This window comes from Mastigoproctus giganteus, chromosome 10, assembly GCF_048544385.1.
Source record: "Mastigoproctus giganteus isolate SK-2022 chromosome 10, ASM4854438v1, whole genome shotgun sequence".
Lineage (NCBI taxonomy): Eukaryota > Metazoa > Arthropoda > Arachnida > Uropygi > Thelyphonidae > Mastigoproctus > Mastigoproctus giganteus.
Genome location: NC_143584.1, coordinates 130299506 through 130319849, shown reverse-complemented (window position 1 = coordinate 130319849; position 20344 = coordinate 130299506).

Genomic DNA, 20344 nt, shown 5'->3' with positions numbered 1-20344 from the left:
TCTATACTAGAACCAAAGTACTGATAATTCTTGAAGAACATTTAAAATCACGAAAATTTAAGTAATACTTAAGCTATATTTAAGATCTGTGACCTGCCTGTTATTATTCTGCCATCTTTGTGATTTGATGTGAAGAATGCAGATTTTGTTTGCACCATTCAAATACCTGTGAAGTGTAGTATAATCATGTTACATGTGTATATTATTGTAAGTTTATTTGGGTATTATTTTTAAGTTTGGGATTACCTCACCTTTTGTGCTTGTTTTTATAATTTTCTGGTTGCAATGTTACATGATCTTGGTTATGTTTATCATTAATTTTTTTTTATGCGTGGACTATTAAATTATAATTTTTATGGCAGTTTAAACTAGGTAGCTCTGGTCATTTCTTACTGTATATTGTGAGTTGAGTTGATTTGGAGGTACAGAATTATCAAGTAAAATGAGTTTTTCTGATGGAAGTAATTTTTATAAGGAAATCTAGAGATGTGTGTTGCAGCTGCCTCCTTTGGTTTAGGCTGTATAGTCACTTTGTTTTGTACAAAAATGTATAAAAATATAACTGGTTTTATTAATTTCAGATTTACAAAATAAAACAAGTTAGGAAACATTTTAGATTTTGTTTTCATTTATATACATTCCATGTTTACAGTAAATAGATGCTGTAATTAATGAATATTCACTAACTGAAAATAAAAGTGTCAATTATATTTATTGGGTTTTTAATTCTGTATAGAAGTTGTATTTCAGTTTGACTGCTAACCAGCAAAACATTGACAAGTGACCCAATAAGAACAAAATTACAAGACAGAAAGAATGAAATGAAAACTTAAGCAAGTGTATAAAATAATCCTAAAACCAAATAGTAATAAACAGGAGTAACATAAATGATTTAATAAATTATGAGTTCATTAAAGCAAACCAAACAGAATAAATTAAAATACTGTACAATGAAGGAAACAAGTTCATGCCATTCTCCATTTCCTTCATTATGCTTTAATGATCCTTGAATTTTTGGTCCTTGAGGTTGTCACAGACATTCTCTCAGGTGTGCCAAGTGGACCTAATTTTGACACAGCCTGGTCTGTCTGAGACTGCCAAATGCTTTGCTAGCACCTTTTCGATGGTGGCACTGTTAGTAACCCTGGGTATAACTCCCATGTTTAAGTCCTGAAATATGGCACCTAGCATACTGGAGGTGAACACCCAGGTGTGTACAAACATAAGTTGGCGCACTATGGTTATAGATGGTGATTCGCCTAAAAAATTCTGAAACAACCATAAGCAGGGGTCAAGGTGTGGCACCCCTCTGTGTTACCAGGCAATACTAGGTGTTAGATGACTCGTCAACCAGTGCGATACCACCACCTTGCTTAGTGGAATGTTGAAGTGGTGGAACCCATGTTTAATCTCTGGAGCAAACTCTCCAGCAGTCCTCCCACTTCTTCCATCATGCAATATGATAGATGTCTTTTGAGGTTATAATGGACACCATGGTGATATCCAGTGTACCTTAAATTTCAAGGGTACAGCTCTAAAACAGTGTTTGCAGGCTATATAGACCACTTGACTGAACCTATTGCTAACTCTATAGGAGGCTTCTGGATCAGCTAGCATATAATCTTGCTGCCTCTGCTTTGCCAGAGAGTGACTGGAGGGAGCCCAAGTACTGTGGGTGTGTGTGTGTGGGGGGGGGGGGTTGAGATTACGTTATGTCAAGAAGCTGAGTATATTTTTGCCATCTGTATGCCATATCCAAAAATTTCATTACTGAATACCTCATGAATTGTCAAATTAATAGAATAAACGTATCTGTAAAAAGATCTAAACTCCCAAACACTTCCTTGTTCATTTCACAAATATATGAGGTCTCATTTCTAATCTCAATGATGTCCATTTCCACTTACAGTCTGCCAAACTTTGTGTACTTTTTTCTGACACAATTCCAGTTATCGGTTAATTCAATCACTGCTCATCTCAGTTGTCTGAATTACTTCTTGTATGAGTCCTTTCATTTCAAAGATAGTACTTGTGCATATGTCCATTCTGATATTCCCTGTCAGAGACTTAGTAATTTGGAATCTCCTCTTTTCGACCTTCCTGGCTTAAAATCTCTCTGCCACATTCTGTTAAATTCATCTGTTGCCTCTATTTTTCTCCCAACTCCACTAATCACTTGGAACTTTTTCACTTCCTCTCTTTGAAACTTGACTTTCTCCAATGCAACTTTCCTAACAGTGAGGTGATTTTCCTTGGTGATTTTAATGTTCACAGCTCCAGCTGGCTTCCATTTTCGGTCACACCGACCCAGCTGGTCGAGATGCTGAGTCTTTTTCAATTACTAACGACCTTGCACAGATTATTCATTTACCTACTTGGCGCATTACCTAGTTGCTGATGTGCCATTAAAACCCAAACAACCAACCAATCATTTATTTACCAGAATACCAGACAATCCTAACCCCGCAGCCAACATGCTTGATCTTTTTCTCACAAACAACCCTTCTAAGTACACAGCCAATGTGGGTGGCCCTCTAGGCACCTCAGATCCCAATTTGGTGATGGTTTCTTCTCTGGTGGGGCCATTCCCTTGTGGTCATTTTCAACCCCATGTTTTTTGGCCTTGCAAGAATACAAAATGGGATAATCAGATTTATTTTCCTTGGTCAAATTTCTGTTTCAAATCTTCTGGTGTCTACATTTGCTCTGAACATGTCAATGAAATTTTTCTTGTGTAGATGAAATCCTTTATTCCACACTCCACGTTAAAATCTTGTCCTTTATCTTGACACAGCCTTAGCATTTATTGGAAAACCAAGGTTTTCCAATAAATGTGCTAAAGCTGTTCAAGATGAGAATGTTGCATATTCCAATTGGCTTGTATCCAAATCTACAGGTTCATTTTCTATCTACACCAAAGCTTGCAACAATTGTAAAGCAGTTATTAATCAGTCCGAACTAGATTTCGAACAGGCTAAGAGTAAAAAACTTGCTTCTTGTCTAAATGATAGTCGAGCATTTTGGTCTCTTGCCAAAGCAATTGGCTGCAACTTTTACCCATTTCTATTCCTGCCTCTGTCGAAACCAGATGGTTCTATTGCCACTTCAACCAAAGATAAATCTGACCTGCTAGCAACCTACTTTTCTTCCAACTCATATATTGATAATCTTGGTAAACCACCTACGATTCTCAGTACACTCCATTCAATTCCTCCTCTTGTCTTTTGTCAAAGGGATGTCAGAAGGATTTTGAACAATCTCGATGCTAAGAAAGCTCCATGTCCTTATGGTATTTCTCCACTTGTTCTCAAAACCTCTGCTCCTGAACTTCTTTTGTGTCTACTTTTTACACTTTCTTATTCACTGTTGCATTTCCTTCTGCTTGGGAAATTTGCCCATATCCAGCCAGTTCCTCAAAAAGGATGACATCCTCTCCTTCAATTATTGTCCCATTGCACCTCTATTCTTTCTAAAGTAACGAAGAAATCAATTAACCATCAACTCTTAAAACTGTTTAGAAACTTTCCAAGTTGCTCTACCATGGAATATTGTTCCCACATTTGGGATGGTGCCCCCCAAACCCCTTTCAGACTTCTAGATTCCATTCAAAAGAGGGAGCCAGACTAATCAGTGACTCATCTCTTACAGTCTCTCCACTCTGTCTCATAGATGTTTTGTTTCTGCTGCATGCCTTTTCTATAGATACTTCTGCGGGCACTGTTCTTCTGAATAGGTGTCTATAATTCCCGTTCTTTCATTCAATTTCCTTTTTCTGGAACACCCTTTCTTCATACATATTTCCTGAAAATTACAATCTACAGCAATTCAAGGCTAATGTCAACAAGTATCTTTCATTTTCTAAACCTTCAGCCTATGCATAGTACTTAGTACTGTAAGTTTGAATACTTCTTATGCTGGGGGTTTTAATTAAAAAAAAACTTTTACGATTTATGTTAGCCTTGTTTACTATGATTTGGTTTTAGGATTATTTTGCATATCTACATTTAGTTTAGACATTGATTGTGGGAATCTACAAATTTGCATTTTTTTTTTTTTTTTTAATTACATTTGTGCATTTTAAACTGTAGAGGGTGGTTGATTGCTATGGCTATGTTATGCTTAAATTTTTGTTTTAGTTCATTACTTTCTGCAATGTGTTCTGGATAATATATGGACATCTTATTGCTTTGCTGAATAACAGTTGATGTCTGAAATACAATCCTTTGGAGTTCGTAAGGGCCGATGTTCCCTGAAGAAGTGGTCATTGTGGGTTCACTGACTTTTTATTTTTTTTTAACTATTTCATTTATTATGAGTGATACTCCTCTTCCTTTGGTGAGTGTCTACTTGGGCATGGAGGCCTGTGTTAACACTAGGGCTTACAATACCGGTATTCCAAAAACAAAGGTTTTTCTCAATAAATTTTGATGACAATTAGGTGCAATAAAGTAAGGAAAAAAACAAGTACTGTAATTATTTGAATCCATGTTTTAAATAAACATTTATTGCAATAATAAATATTCTGAAAAAAATCATTAAAATACAGCTATTCTGAAAACAAAAAAATACATATTGTTACTGGAAAGTTTAGTTATGTTTAAGCATCCACACTACCTGTCCAAATAAAGTGAGCTCTTAAGAAACATAAGCAATCAATAGTTTTGGGGTTTTTTTTTTTTTTTTAAGGAGCATTAGCAACTGAGGACATATTGCTCCGAGGATATACGGTTGTCATTCCCTGACCTTTCCGCATCCTCCATATTTGGTGGTCACGGGCTCAAACCCCAGTCTAATCAAGAAGCATGTGCTACGCACTGCTGCTCCTGGCTACGGAGGTGCGAATAAATAGTATCGTTTAAAATGGATCTAATTTTGGTACATACTGTATTTCATTAGCAGCAGAAAACGCCCTTTCGGATTCTATTCTGGTACTATTGTACTGAGATAATCGTAGACTATCTCAGTCCATATTTTCTAGGCTTTGAACTTTTTTTTATCAAAAATAGTTAAGTATTTCATTAATTTTCGACTCAAGTTCATCTTTTAAAATCTCATTGGAGTCCAGCAATTTCTTATTTTGGAAAGAATTTGCAGAACACTGATGTTCTGTTCCATGTTGGTCTTCCACTGTTGAATTCTGTTCATTTTTTGAAGAAGAAAGACATTTTATTCAGTGAAGTATAATTTTCACTATAGTATCTTTACTGAGTCTAGGAGAGAACAAAGAAGAGTGCAGTTAAGGAATTCTTCACATATATAAATGCAAAGAACCGAAGGACAAATCAGATTGGACCCTTATGCAATGGATGTGGGATAGTATTAGATAACATAGCTGAAGTTGCAGATGAACTCAACAGTTACTTTGCATCGATATTTACATAAAAAAACCTTTTGTGTCAATGAGATATGGAAGTGAAATTGAAAAAAATGTAATTAATGATGTTGAAATTTCAAATGATTATTTAATGAGAACTTTTGCACCCACAGACGAGTAAGACTCCTGTGGTTGATGGCATATACCCTATATCGTAAAGGAGACGGCAAGTGAGTGCATTGAACCATTAAGGCTAGTTATGAGAGCATCACTGGACTCAGGAGAGATTCCGTTGGATTGGTGTAAATTGGAACATAAAGGTGGTTCTAGGAGTGCAGTGGGAAATTACCGACCGAACAATCTAACTTCAGTAGTAGTGACAGTCATGAAGGCAATGATCAAGGGTGGAATTTAGGATCATTTAGATGGAAATAGAACTCTGTAGGATACACAGCATGGTTTTATAAAGGGAAAATCATGTTTAACAAATCTGGTTAGTCATTTTGACAGGTCACTCGTGAGCTGGATTTAGGGAATAATTTTGACATTGTTTACTTGGATTTCAGCAAAGCATTTGACTCAGTCCCACATGAGTGGTTACTTTATAAGCTGGAGCAGGCTGGAATCAAGGAAAATCCTTAGATGGATAGCACGATGGCTTGAGGGCACCTGGCAGAGGGTTGTGATAAATGGTTATTCCTCAGATTGGGTTAATGTAAGAAGTGGGGTTCCCCGAGGATCGGTATTGGGATCACTCTTGTTTTTGATTATCTTAAATGACATCTATGAAGGGATGGAGGGCGTGAGGTTTAAACTTGCAGATGATGCAAAGATCAGTAGTTAATGATCGCCGCCAAGCAGAGCTTCATTGAGACCTAGATAGACTTTTGGGATGGTCAGAAAAGTGCCAGCTATGCTTTAATTCAGCAAAATGCAAGGTCTTACACCTGGGGAACAGCAACCCCAAAATAACTTATACGCTTGGTGGAGTTGAACTAAAGTCAGTATGGAGGAACGGAACTTGGGAGTTACGATACGGTCAGACATGAAGTTGTCCGAGAATTGTGGACAGGTTGCAATGTTGCATGGTGTCCCATCGATGATTTATCGTACATTTGCTAGTAGAGATAACGACGTCATAATCACATAAAGGTGATTTTATAATCTTTATGTGATTAAATTATAAACATTTTTTTTTTTTAAATTAGTACCGAAAAACTGGTATTTTTTTTGTATCAATACTGGAATAAAATGACCGGGATCCCGGTATTGTAAGCCCTAGTTTATACTGCTAGGATAGGCATCAGTTTAGTTTTTTTTTTTTAATTCCATTATTTTATTTTATTGTTACCTTTGGTACTGAGTGACATAATATGTGCCTTGCCAAGTTAAATCTTAAATACTGCATTATTATTGATATAATATCTTTCTCTCTTTTTTTTTCACTCCTCTCTGTAACAGTCTTAAAAGAAACTGGGAAAATATGTTATATTCTGATTTCATCCATTATAATAGTAATCTTTGTATTAAACAAACAGAATAATGAAATTAATACTGATCTGGTATCGTGCATATAAATATTGCACTGTGTAAGTCTATGCCAATAACCGTACCTTACCCATTTTCCCATGGAAAATAACAGTCAATTTTCTCAACTATCAATCTTTTCCAAGTGCGCAGCTCACTCTGCAACAATGGTTACATCTGACGGCTACTGACCTACAGAAGTAAAAACTGAAAGGCAAGGCAAGTTAAACTGTGCATGCTTTCCCTGCCTTCAAATATTTAATATAACATAAACTCGTTTCCATAATTCTGACAAATGAAAACAATTATCTGAAAAATTAAATATTAATTTTAGCCATTATCATTCTTGTTAATGATGCTGAATTGCATCATTAACAAGAAATGCATATTTTCAAGAAATGTCAGAAAAATTCCATCATTGATTGCAATTTAAAGCAGTATAGCAAAAAGTTTCATATATATGTGTATAAATAAAAATAAGTATGTACCATACAAAGTGTATTTTATTATTAAATGAATCAGTGATGCTTATTACAGACTATAATAATGGACTTTCGCTTGATTTATATATTAGTGTTAGTAGTGGCAAACAATGCAAGAAAGCAAGCTTATACAGCATCAACCAAAAAAAAAAAAAATTCCACATCACATGTCCATCTCCTCCAATAGCTTGACCAGTTCTTCCTTGAATTTATTCAAAATACCATAATACTTCCACAAAAACAACAGATGGAAATTTCTTCCAATCACCTGCTTGCTGGATGCCAACACGTCGACTGGCCTGCAACCATCATTCCTCAATTTTAATTTATGCTCTTTGTGTGAATCTGAGCAAGTGGAAGGATTCCATCAGCATTGAGCTTGCTCAATCCATTCAAAGCCTTAAACACATCAATCAAATCATCTTGAAGGTAAATTGCAGTCACCAGATGTTGCAATTTACAGAACTCGAGCCTTTCTTGGTAAGACCACTTTTTGTCCCATTCACCTTGTTTTTCCTCTCTGCACACTCATTCCAGCAGATCTGAATTCTTCCTACAATGGGATAATCACGTTATCCGTACTATCAAGTTAAAGTAAAATTTTGTCATTGACAAAACCCCATGAGCTGCCCTGGCAGACAGTCGGCACTGCTCAGAGAACTTTATATCGGACTACACAATTCTCCAAAATCTTTTTCATTATCCATTACCCTGAATATGCAGTTGGTATATTAATCTGGAATTACTGCTATCCATATGCAGTATCTTGCATTTTTATCAGTATCATTACTAATTATAGAAAACGATGTGCCCAGCACCGAACCCTGGGGAACTAATAACATTAATTCATGAAGTGTAGTGTCCATTAATAACCACTCTCTGTCTTCTCCCACTTAACCACCCCTTCATCCATAGAGAGATTTGCCTTTAATGCCACACTGCTCCAATTTATACAGCAGTTTATACTTTCCCCACATCCAAGTATGTGATATCAAAATTATTTTTTGCATCCATTTCCTTTTGTACTGCATCATGGTATCCAATCAAATTAGTCAGGAAAGATCTCCCCTTAAACCCATGCTGTGACTGAAATAACTGCTCTCCTGCCTAGATCAGGGTTCCCCAAACTTTTTGAAGAGGGCCACAGGAATACTCTGTGTGGTAGGTGGGCTGCATCCAAAAATTTGTCTGACATTTTATAATATCTATTTTATTAAATAGTTAATTGTACATACACATTATTTGTGCTTGAAGTTATAATTATTTTGCTTTAAGAGACAGACTGACTTAGAAAAAAAATTTATTTTATCCGGGAGTACCTCTTCAGCAATTGCTAAAACATTTTTTAATAAACTGACCATCAGTTAAGGGCCTGCTTTCTTCACCAATGATGTTAGCAATGTGGAAACTAGTTACTAACATCATTACTGCTGCAGCATTTTGATTTGAGAAATTTTTGAAAATATATTGACTTGTCAAACTTGTTGAGTTCTTGAATTTTTTCTTGTGTGCTTTCCCTTGAAAGCTGTTGTATTTCTTTCAATGTTTCATAGTATATTGGCTATTCAAATTATATTCTTTGAAAACACAGTATCCTTGCAAATATTGCACATCTGTGTTTAGGCTACGAAAAAATTTAAAATTTCCCACTGCTTGTTAAAACCACGATTCATTGCCCATTGCTCTTTAAAACCATGATTCACTGCCCACTTTCCTCTTCCTTGACATCTTGGAAAAAATGGATTAAATTTTATTTACTATAAAACGTTATTGGAACACAGAAGAACAGATAGCATCCTCTTTAAACAGAACTGAACTAAATTGGTTTAGAGAACTACACTTGACACAACTGCATTATATCAGCTCTTCGGTAACTTTGGCATGAGAACACAAAACTTAAGTTGGGGAGATTCCATGAATTGCTGACTGATATAAACATAGAGTATGGCATCCTTATACATCTTTGGTCATTCCTATATAATTTAATTTTTCTTTTTTTAATATATATTTTTTATTACTTTTTTTCCTCTTTGTTATTAAATTTTTTTCTTAGATATACTGTGTGTATATATATATATATAGAGAGAGAGAGATCTCAAACTCGTTCTGCACATTCTGTATGAGGCAGTTGGATCAGCCACAGTTCAAACTTAGTTGTGTAGATGGGCTTAGGGTAGGCTTTTCGGAATCCTGCCTTCCTGGTGGCAATGTGGCCAGAAGCAACTAAACAGCATAATGACACAGATAGCACAAACATAACATCTATTTCTGGCCATTTTACAGAGTGCCAAATTACCACACGGTACCGTGAGAGAGAGAGATATAATCTTTATTACCCTTCACGGCCAGTGGCGAAGTTTAAACCAGCATTCAGGAACCTCCCTACCTAAACGACCACAAGTTTTAAGTGATTACTATTCAAGTAAAAGTGAATGCACAAATTATCCCTGGAATAAAAATAATGAATATTCTTATTAAAAAGAATATTAAAGATAAAAAATATTGCTGTTTCCAGTTGAAAAAAATGTAAGTTTATGATTTCTTAGATCTCAATAAAAAAATATCACTGGACCTATAAAACCCCTTTGCGGGTCATAGTTTGGAGAGCACTGGTCTAGATGGTCCTGCATTACTTCTTTAACCAGTGACTCCCTGGAACAAGTTAAGCTAACAGACTTGAGTAATTATACCTGGAACAGGTATAATTACTCAAGTCACCCTTTGATCTTCCTTTGTGAATTGGGGATACATTCTCACTTCTCCAGTCCACAGAGAACTCCCATGAATCTAAAGATGCTCTCATAATTACGGCTAAGGATTTGCTTACCTCCTTTGCTGCCTCCCACAATATGATTGGATATATCACTCCAGGTGATTTGTGTTCAACAGTTTCTCTTACACTTTCGGCTATTACAAAATCATTTAGCTCCCTGTTAGAGTTTGATAACTGCTGGCACCCACTTTCCTAAAGAATTCCTTGTGTGAATGTAGATGCAAAATACCTATTTAGCCTGTTAGTAACCTGAGCAGGATCATTGGTTAAACCAACGACATAAAGTGGGCGAATGTGATTCAACCCCTTCTGGCTACTATTAATATAAGTGATGGAATTCTTGCTGCATTTCTTGACATTCTTTTGCCAGAGACTTCTTGTAATCTGCCTTGGCTTACGTAACTTCCTTTATGACTTGATTGCCGACTAGTGTATATCTGCCATAGGCTTCTGTATCACCTAATATGTAAAAAAAAAAAAAAAAAAAAAAAAAATAGTTAAAACGCACAAACTTCGGTAAAATTTGTGACTGTTCTTTATGAATTGGTGTTCCCCAGAAGTCATTCCAAAAAATATAGAAAACGCATACCAGGGTGTAGGTTCTTGTCTCTAATGGGTGACATATCAAACACAAAATCACATAAACCAGGAGCTTAGAGGGGAACAGGCATTGTGTGTTATCAGACACAATCTAAAACACTGATGGATCCAATATCTTTTTATTTTAAAAGATTTAGAAGAAGTCCGGTTAGCTTTCCTCCTTAAAATCAACTCATGAACACATTGTTGGTAAGACCTGTTATGTCACTTTGGTGGCAGCAAACATAGAGTGGTTTCCTTCAAATCACCTGGTCAGTGTGAAGAGGAAAAGACCAAACCCTCAGCAATTTATTAAATATGAAACAAATGGCTCAGTCCCGAGCGCTTTCATTCTCCCTCTTATGGCAGCAAGAAGATCAGTGTGGAAGCAGAGGGTGCAAAGAATCTCTCTGGGTAAGACCAGGCTGTACCCAGAGATTCTGTGTGCAGAAACTGAGTCTGGCCTGTTACAACGTAAGATCTCTCATTGGTGAAGATAGGATATTAGAGCTGGAAAAGGAATCAGAAAATGTGAATTGGGCTATCATCGGCTTAGAAAAAAAGAAATGAATCACAAGTTCATCTAGTAGAAATCTCTGTTGTACACCAATGGAAACAGTGAAAAGAGTGAAGATGCAGTTGGCTTTCTGGTCCATAAAGATATTAAAAACATTTTGGAATCCAAAAGTTCATCATCAAGAATGTCAAGACTACTACTCAAGAATTCTAAGAGGTACAAACTAAAAGTATTAATGATATGCACCAACATCGAGCTACGATGAAGAGGTTGAAATGTACACCGAAATTGAGAGACTTCTAGACGAACAGAAAACTCACTACACCATCATTATGGAGGACTTCGATGCTAACGTTGGAAAGAGACAAAACAGCACAGAAATGGAAACTAGAAAATTTTGGAATTGGTGAAAAATGAAAGAGGTGAAAATACTTCTGGAATTTGCAGAATCTAGAGGAATGTCAGTAATGAACACTTTTTTCAAGAAAAGGGTGAACAGAAAGTGGACATGGAAGAGCCCAAATGGATTAACAGCTAATGAAATTGACTTCATCCACACCAACAGAAGATATATTGTGAAAGATGATACCGCCCTGAACAAGGTAACCGTTGGAAGTGATCACAGAATGAAAAGATGCACACTTGATATAAATAAGAAAATAGTCAAGAAACACTTGTCATGATGAACCAAAGACGACAAATGAAGAGCAAGTTAGAAACTGATAAGGACAAATTTTGGTATACTGAGTTATTCAAAGCCATTAGAAAGAGTCTCAGAGAGGACATAAGAAGATTTAACATAAGAAATGTAGAACAAGCATTAAGGGAAAACAAAAGACTTAAATCAGCAGTAATACAGAAAGACTAATGATACTAAATCGGAAGAATAGTGATGGTGTACTTGTAAATTGCAGAAAAGGCATAATTCCATTTCGGAAGACTACTATCAAGTATTATATAGTAATCTTCCGATATGAATCAGTGGAGAAGATGGATCACAAATTAGCAACACATACGACATACCTGGTATCGTTCCTGGCGAGGTAGAATATGCATTGAAGAAAATGAAGAATCAAAAAGCCCCATGTGAAAATGAAGTTACTGTAGAGTATTAAAATTAGGAAGAAGAGACACAACACAGAAACTGGCAAGACTCTTTACAAAATATATTAGGAAAGGCGTGACGCCTAAGAGTGGAATAATGCAATCATAATTTTGCTCCATAAGAAAGAAGATAAATCAGAGATTAAAAATTATAGACCAATTAGCTTGTTGTCCTATATCTAAAAGTGGTTCACAAGGGTCATCACCAGCAGATTAGAAAAAAAAAAATACTTGATGAGAATCAACCGTAAGAGCAAGCTGGCTTTAGGACAGGATTCTCAACTGTGAATCACCTTCACGTAATGTCACAGCTAATGGAGAAAGCAAATAAATATATCATTATCATAGCATTTATCATTATTACGGCTAAAACAAAAGTAAGGATGAACAAGTATGCCACAGGACGGGATACAATCATTAAATGAGCAGAAATTGAAAAGGTGGATTCATATACTTACTTTGGACAAGTGTTTAGCCGTAATAATGATAAATGGCTGGAAGTCAAAAGAAGTATCAAATAAATATAGTCACATACTGAAGAGAAATATCCCAGTTTGTCTGAAACTTAAAATAATGAACCAATGTATACTCCCCACCATGATTTATGAAGTGAAACTTGGGCACTCACAAAATTAATGAAAGAGAAGCTGAAAACTACACAGCAAAGAATGGAACGAATTATATTGGGAATCAGACTGTTAGATAAGAAGAGAAACACGTGGATTAGGCAGCAAACTTGAGGAACTAAAGTATTGAAATGAACTTGGGCAGGACACAGCTCGAAGACACGATGACAGATGGACTAAAAAAATAACAGAATTTTACTAGAGAGTACCTAAAAGAAAACATGGAAGACAACAACGGAAATGAACAGATGAAATTCAAGAGTTCGTGGGCAGGAAAAGGATGGCCATTGCACAAAACAGAAGGAACTGGAAAGTTTCTGGAGAGGTCTTCATCCTGCAGTGGATTGAAAATGACTGCTGCTGCTGCTGATGATGATGATCATCTAGTAATGCTACAAGGAAGCCTTTGATGCACTAGACAAAAAAAAAAAAAAAAAAGAGAAAGAAAGAAAAAATAAAAATAAACTAAATAATAATAGTAAGCCACTTATTTGGCTCTCTCCTCAGGTAGGTATCTGTTCATTTGAATTTCTTCAGTCAGCCTCACCAAGTGTGGAGGAAACTTATTCCAATAATTAAAACTTGTTGATGAAAAGAAAACTTTCTGCAAATCAGTCTACCCCCCCCACCCCCGTAATTTGAATTTATGGCTCCTAGTTCTTGAATCCTTTAGGTAAAACTGAATATTTCAACCTTGTTTATTTTTCTTTCACCTCTTGAAGACTTATACACCGCAGTCAAATCTCAAAGATGTCTAGTTTCGAAGCCCTGCTGCCCACATATTCGAAGTGTTTTGCACTCGTGGCTAGAGATAGGGATACGTGAATAGAGATAGGAGATAAGCATAGTCGGTAGAACGCCATCATCCCCGCACGGTTGAAAAGACCTGAGTTCAAATCCCGTTATTGATATTTTTATGGGCCTTTTTTCACTCAGTGGCTGAGTTAGGCAGTTGCAAGCGATGGTTTTCCTCCTGGAAACCGCGTTTTTCGTCCAGCAAACAGCAAATCGACGACAGAACACGCAGTTTATAAACATTATATACGGCGCAATATGGCCTAAGTTGCTGATGCACCTAAAACCCTAAACAACATTTTTCATGTGGACGTCCTTTTGCTGCTCACACCAGACACGTTGCCCGTATCCCTATCTCTGCAAGCGAATGCTTGATAAATTGGCAATAGGACGCTAAGAGTCCTGTCTGTACTGCTAACAGAACGTCATACCAGACTGTATCGTAACTCCCAAATTTCTTCCTCTACTGTTTTTAGTTCAACCTTATCAAAAGGGGTAGTTATTCCCCAAATGTAAGACCTTACATTTTGCCGCATTAAAATATTGCTACCACTTTTTTTGACCCTCTCTAAAGTCAAAATTGTCCAGAAGAATCTGTTTACACACTATACAGTGTGTAACTGTGGTAGAGGGTAAGCTGAAACATTAAATATTGTATCAAACGGTTCTAAAAACTAAAGGTGTCCTCTTAATTTTGACAATATACTGTGTACAAAGGGTACTAGGAAAGTTTTGCAATACAGCTTTGTTTATTTATTTTTTCAAAGTAATTTCCTCTACATTCAATACACCTCTCCATCCTCCGAAACCAATCTTTAAACCAGTTCTGCCAAGTTTCACTAGGGAGTAAAGCACACTCGTTGTCCCAAGCCCGTAGAAGATCCTCATCACTGGAAAACCGCCTCCCTTTTAGCTTCATTTTCACATGCGGGAACAGTGCAAAGTCGCAGGGAGCAAGGTGTGGACTGTAGGGAGGGTGCTCGAGAAGTTTCAGTCCTGTCGTGGTCAAATATTCGGTGCAGGCTTTGGCGCGGTGAGCTGCAGCATTATCGTGATGGAGGTACCAGGTGTCCATTCTTGACTTTGGCCGCAGGTTCTTCATAGATCCAATGACTTTAGGCAGGCATTGTTCAGTATACCACTTAGCTGTGACTGTCTTCTGCGTGTCCAAAACGACACGTTCCACAATTCCACTCAATTTGAAAAATACAGCTATCATTTTCTTGTTTACAGATCGGGATTTTCTGGCAATTACGGGTGTGTCGTCATCATCAAAGACCCAAACTTTGTTTTGAGCCTTGGTCGACAGATCGTAATAGCACAGCCAAGTCTCGTCACCTGTCACGATGTTGTTCACATACCGAGATTGTCCCTTATCAAACTTTTTTAACATCTCCTGGCACCAAGTCACACGCTGTGTCATCTGCTCTTCAGTCAGTTGTGCGGCACCCAGAGAGAACAAAGTTTCTTCAGGTGCAAATGATCTTGCAGAATCGAACGAATTGCTGGTGCATTTAGGCCCAAAGTATCCTCTATCTGTTGGTAGGTCACTCGCCTGTTTTCGTCAAGCATTTTCCTCACAGCAGTAACGTTTTCCTCCGTAACTGACGTTCGTGGCCTTCCCGGCCTCTCAGAATCCTCCAGAATGAAATTTCCCCTTTGGAATTCTCTATACCACCTGAATATCGTTGTACGATGTGGACAATCATCATCTAGTGCAAGAGTCATTTCTTCTAAGCACTGGTCTATGGTTAAACCACGCACGAAATTATACCGCAAAACTGTCCTTATCTCATTTCGTGACCACGATGCCATCGCAAGCACTTTACACTCTCACTACTAATGAATAACTGAGCCCATCGACTTGGCGCGGCGGCTACTATGCACGTATGAACATGTCTCAACAAGCAGCTTCCTGTGATTCATTGTTGCGTCATATTGCAAAACTTTCCTAGTACCCTTTGAAACTGGAAACATCAAAACTAACCCAAGGGGCATGGAACTGACCCACACTCTCAGATTCCAAGTCCTAGATAACACAGTACTCTGCCACATGCTGATATGGGCCACTGAAACAATGCATGGTGACTACAGCCTTATCATCTAAGAGAACCATAACATTGGTCTTAAACAATGGAGGCACCATAAATCATCAGTACCAGGCCACAGGTCCAGTTAAATCCTAAGGAACGTCTAGCCAGTATAGGGAAGGGAGAATATTCATCCTAGATCACAGCATAATTGCATGAACAAAAGTGACAACTGTGACTATAAAAACAACAAAGCTAAAATTAAGGGGCATGATACTGACCCACATTCTCAGTGTCTTAGTCCTAGATACCACTGTACTGCACAAGCAGACATGTGCCACTGGAACAGTGTATGGTGACTACAGTCCTGACATCACAGGAAACCACAGCTATGGCCATAACTTGTATGTTCCATAAATTACCAGCGCCACGCTCACCAAGATAAGTCGATCCTGACTACCTAAGCCAAGGAACATCCAGTGAAGACAGGGATTGGTGAGTAAACATCCTAGTACAAAGTGGTCAAACATGATTAAAAAGTAATAATAACTTACCACTGGAAACAACAAAGCTAAAATCAACTACAAAGCGAAGAATAGGAGGCAAACTGGGATCGGTCATCCAAACCCGCCAGGAAGAGCGAGGAAAGAACATGTGGAGTAAGGACTAAGGACTTACAGTGTTAAGGACTTACAGTGTTAAGTGTTCAGTGTATTATTTCCTTACTTACTATTGAGGTAATTGTGACATTGTGTGTGTTGAAACTTTAATCTCCCCCTCTCCCCCAGCCTGGGACAGGACTGGGCCCTGCTGGGCTGGGAGGAGTGAACTGAAACAATCACAAAAAACTGAGAATTAATTAACATATAGGCGTGTCTCCACTCTGGTCAGGTTGAGCCCTGCGGGAGTTGGGGGCACGAGACCTACAATATTTTGCTAATCTACAAAAGATGAATGTACCATCCACGTGTAAATAACTGAATAAGAGCTTTTCCTTTTAACAGGGTGCTCCCACACTGGTCAGGATTGGGCCCTGCGAGTGTTGGAAGCAAGAGCAAGGGATAAAGGCAAGTGACTCATAAATTATGATCTTAATAGATGCTAATTATACTGTTTGTTCCAGCTCTAGTTGGCCCCTAGGGCACCTAATGGATAGTAAAATCTGGCTGCCTCCACGTGGCTAGGGACGGGAGCGGGGGGTTGGGGCATATCTCGCCCTCGACCCCCTGCTGCTAAACGCCAGACGCCAGCCACACACAACACAAAACAACACACAATTCACACTAAACTACCCAACTGAGTATACGCTAAATTAAATTACCCTTCTGGTTAATTACCATGTTCCAAAGGAGTGGCCCCAAGACAGACCGCTGCGGGCAGCCCCTGTGTACAGATCTTGTGACTTTTTGGTAGTTGGCATTTATTTCTACTTTCCTGCAAGATAGGTAGCCCTCCATTACCTTGTATAGGTTGATAGGGACTGCAGCCACCCTTAGTCTGCCTATAACGCTTGGCCAACATAGTGAGTCAAACGCCCCAGCAAAATCAATTAAAATGACTAGTAGGTATTTTTTTCTGCGTTCCTGTGCCTTCCGAAGCAGGTTTCCAAGTGCATCCACTGTGGAGGAACCTGGCTTAAATCCGAACTGATTCCTAGCCGCCAGGTTTGTCCTCTCATAGTGGTTTTTGATTCGCTTGTGCAGCAGTCTCTCATATAGTTTGCTGACCACTGAGAGCGGTGCGATAGGTCTATATGACTCTGGGCAGTTCGGTTTTTTGTTAGGATTTTTAAGTAACAATTTGGTGTTTGCTGTTTTCCATGCTGTGGGGAATTTGCCTATTTCCATGCATCTGTTGTATAGAGTAAGTAGTAAGTGCGGTGCAAATTCTGCAGTTTTCTTCAAGATCTCTGGTTCAATCATGTCAAGTCCTGGGCATTTACGATTTCTGATCTTGGTGGCAGCCTCACTGATCTCCTCCAGGGTGAAGGGGGATTCGATTGCCGAGATGTTATAGTTTGCGTTGTCCTTGCAAATTTTCGTGTTGTTCTTGCATGGTTAATATTGCTGGTTCCTTGAAGATTTTGTCCAGTATGTTGCCCATTGACTGCTCCCAGGTGGTCGTTAGGTTTCCCTCCGGTGTCCTGGTAGTACTAATGACCTCGCCCCTGGGGAGCTTATTGGTTATCACCTTGTAGACTATTGGTCTGCAGTAGAGTGCCACGACATATAGGGATCCTAATGCTGTGCCAAGTTGTGCACAAGTAGCCCATGGAGTACACAGCTGTGTGATTTTAGTTGCGCTGATGTTGGTGTTTCTTACCAGAATGGCAGCCCACGGGGTGTCGTCATCTGTGTGGATCACCTTATAATTGTGTGGGTACCTGCGACCCGCTTTAGATGTGTATACGGTTCCTGGACTTATGGCACACCCGCCGGTGGATGTGGGACTTGGTGCTATAGCACAGACTATTGGAACATGCCTGGCTTTACATGACGTCGAACGTGCGCCGGGAATTGGCTGTCCAGGAGGTCCAGGGAGAGCTGCTCCCTGGTGGCAAAATGGCCTGACTTGGATAACACATACTGCAGTATTGTAGTGTGTGTTAATACTATGTCAGGCCCATTGAACAGGGATTATTTCCTCACAGAGACATTAGGTGGAGATAGGCATATGCCTAGGGGCAATAAACAGGGAACATACACATACACGATCTGCTCTCAACAACTGTGGGACACCACGTTGACGCCTTTTCGTAGCGAGAACGTCTGTTATGTGGTACATACGTTCAGATGAAATGCTCAAGCCGCTGGAAATGCACTGAACTGTCATTTGTCGATCACTCATCACAAGATCATGCACTGTCAACAACTTCTGGAGTGATGAATATTGCAGTTGTTCCATAAAATGGGTCATCTTCCAGGATCTTCGTTTAAATTGAATTGTGCTGTACACTTCCTAACTATGGAACAGGAAGGGGGCATCCTCCTCCAATGTTGTTACCATATCCTCATGAATTACCTTTGGCATTAATCTCTTTTTTCTTAAATGTTGGATAACTGGAAGGTGACTGATTTTGGCTGTCTTTCTTCATTCACACAGGTTTATTGACTTCAGGACCTGTAATTATAATAATAAAAAAAAAAAAAAAAAAAAAAAAAATATTGAAACTGTATGAAACTTTGTGGGTTTTTGACACTGTTGAATGGTTAAATTTTTAATCTTTTCATACTCAGGCCACGAACATTTTAACCCCCGTCCGCCTAGCTAATACTCCTTACGGCAAGCTTTTTTTCGCAATACAGCGAGTACATGTCTTGGCATGGACTCCACAAGGTGTCACAGGGTGCCCTGTGATTGTGCTACCCAGCATTGCACAATATTATTATTATTATTATTATTATTAGCCATATGGTACAAGGAAGCCTGAGGCTTATGCTGTCAGCTCAAAAAAAAAAAAAAAAAAATCCCGAGTTACCCTGAGAGAGAGAGAGAAAAAATTATAAGTAGAAAGGAATCACCAAGAAAGAGAAAAATGATGATATCCAGATCAGGATCCTGGGTGCGCCAAGCCCATACTCACCAGATGTGAGCTCCTGGATGTCCAGCAATTCCTGCCCCCTGTTAGGCAGATGATCGTAGCAGTAAATGTCCTTTTTCAGTAGATCCCAAACATGATCAATTGGGTTGAGTTTGGTGGCCATGGGACGAGGAATTCATTGTCATGCACCTGAAATCAATTAACAACCAGCTGGGCCTTGTCGCGTGGCACGTTGTCTTGTTGATAGACACGGATATACCGTCATCATGAAGGGGTGTATTTGGTAGGCGACGAGGATAGATAGGCGTTCCCATCGAACCGTTGGTTAACGGTGATCAGGGGAGATCTAGAGTATGCCACGAAAACAGTCTCAAACAATAACACCCCCACCTCCATCCTGTCGAACACTAATAGTGCATCCAGGTGCTATGAGCTCATGTTGCTTTCTCCAAAAGCAGATATGTACACCCATCATTATGATATAGTTAGAAACGGAATTCGTCAGACCTTGCGACATATTTCCAAGTGTCGGTAGTCGAATGTTAGTGCTGACTTCCCCACGCAAGGTGTAGTTTCTTGTGTCTCTTAGAGAGCATGGATACCCGTGACGACCGTCGACTACCATAGTTATATGAGTCTGGCGCATAGTCCATGTGGATATTGGTCATGATATTCCTACGTTGTACTGTCGCTAGTGTGGATATGTGAGTAGTGTGTTGTTCGACTGATTATTTAATTACCGGGAGGCACAATCACCAGGAAGGATCTCCCAGCATCCGTCCATGGCACAGGGAGCCGGACGAGGTACTGTAGATAAAAACATTTACTCGAATAGCTGAGCCATTTTGGTGTGTCGCTGCTGTGTTACGAGACGAGACACACGATGCTTACCACAGGCGTCAACCAGACATAGACGCGGTTGTCCCCGTGTAACATTTGGCTAGTAGTCCCAGTTTAATCAGTTTCAATTTACTGAAATTTTTTCAGCTGGTGCACTCGTAATAGTTAGAAAAATTATATAATATTAATAAATTATTATACACTACGTCCAAATTA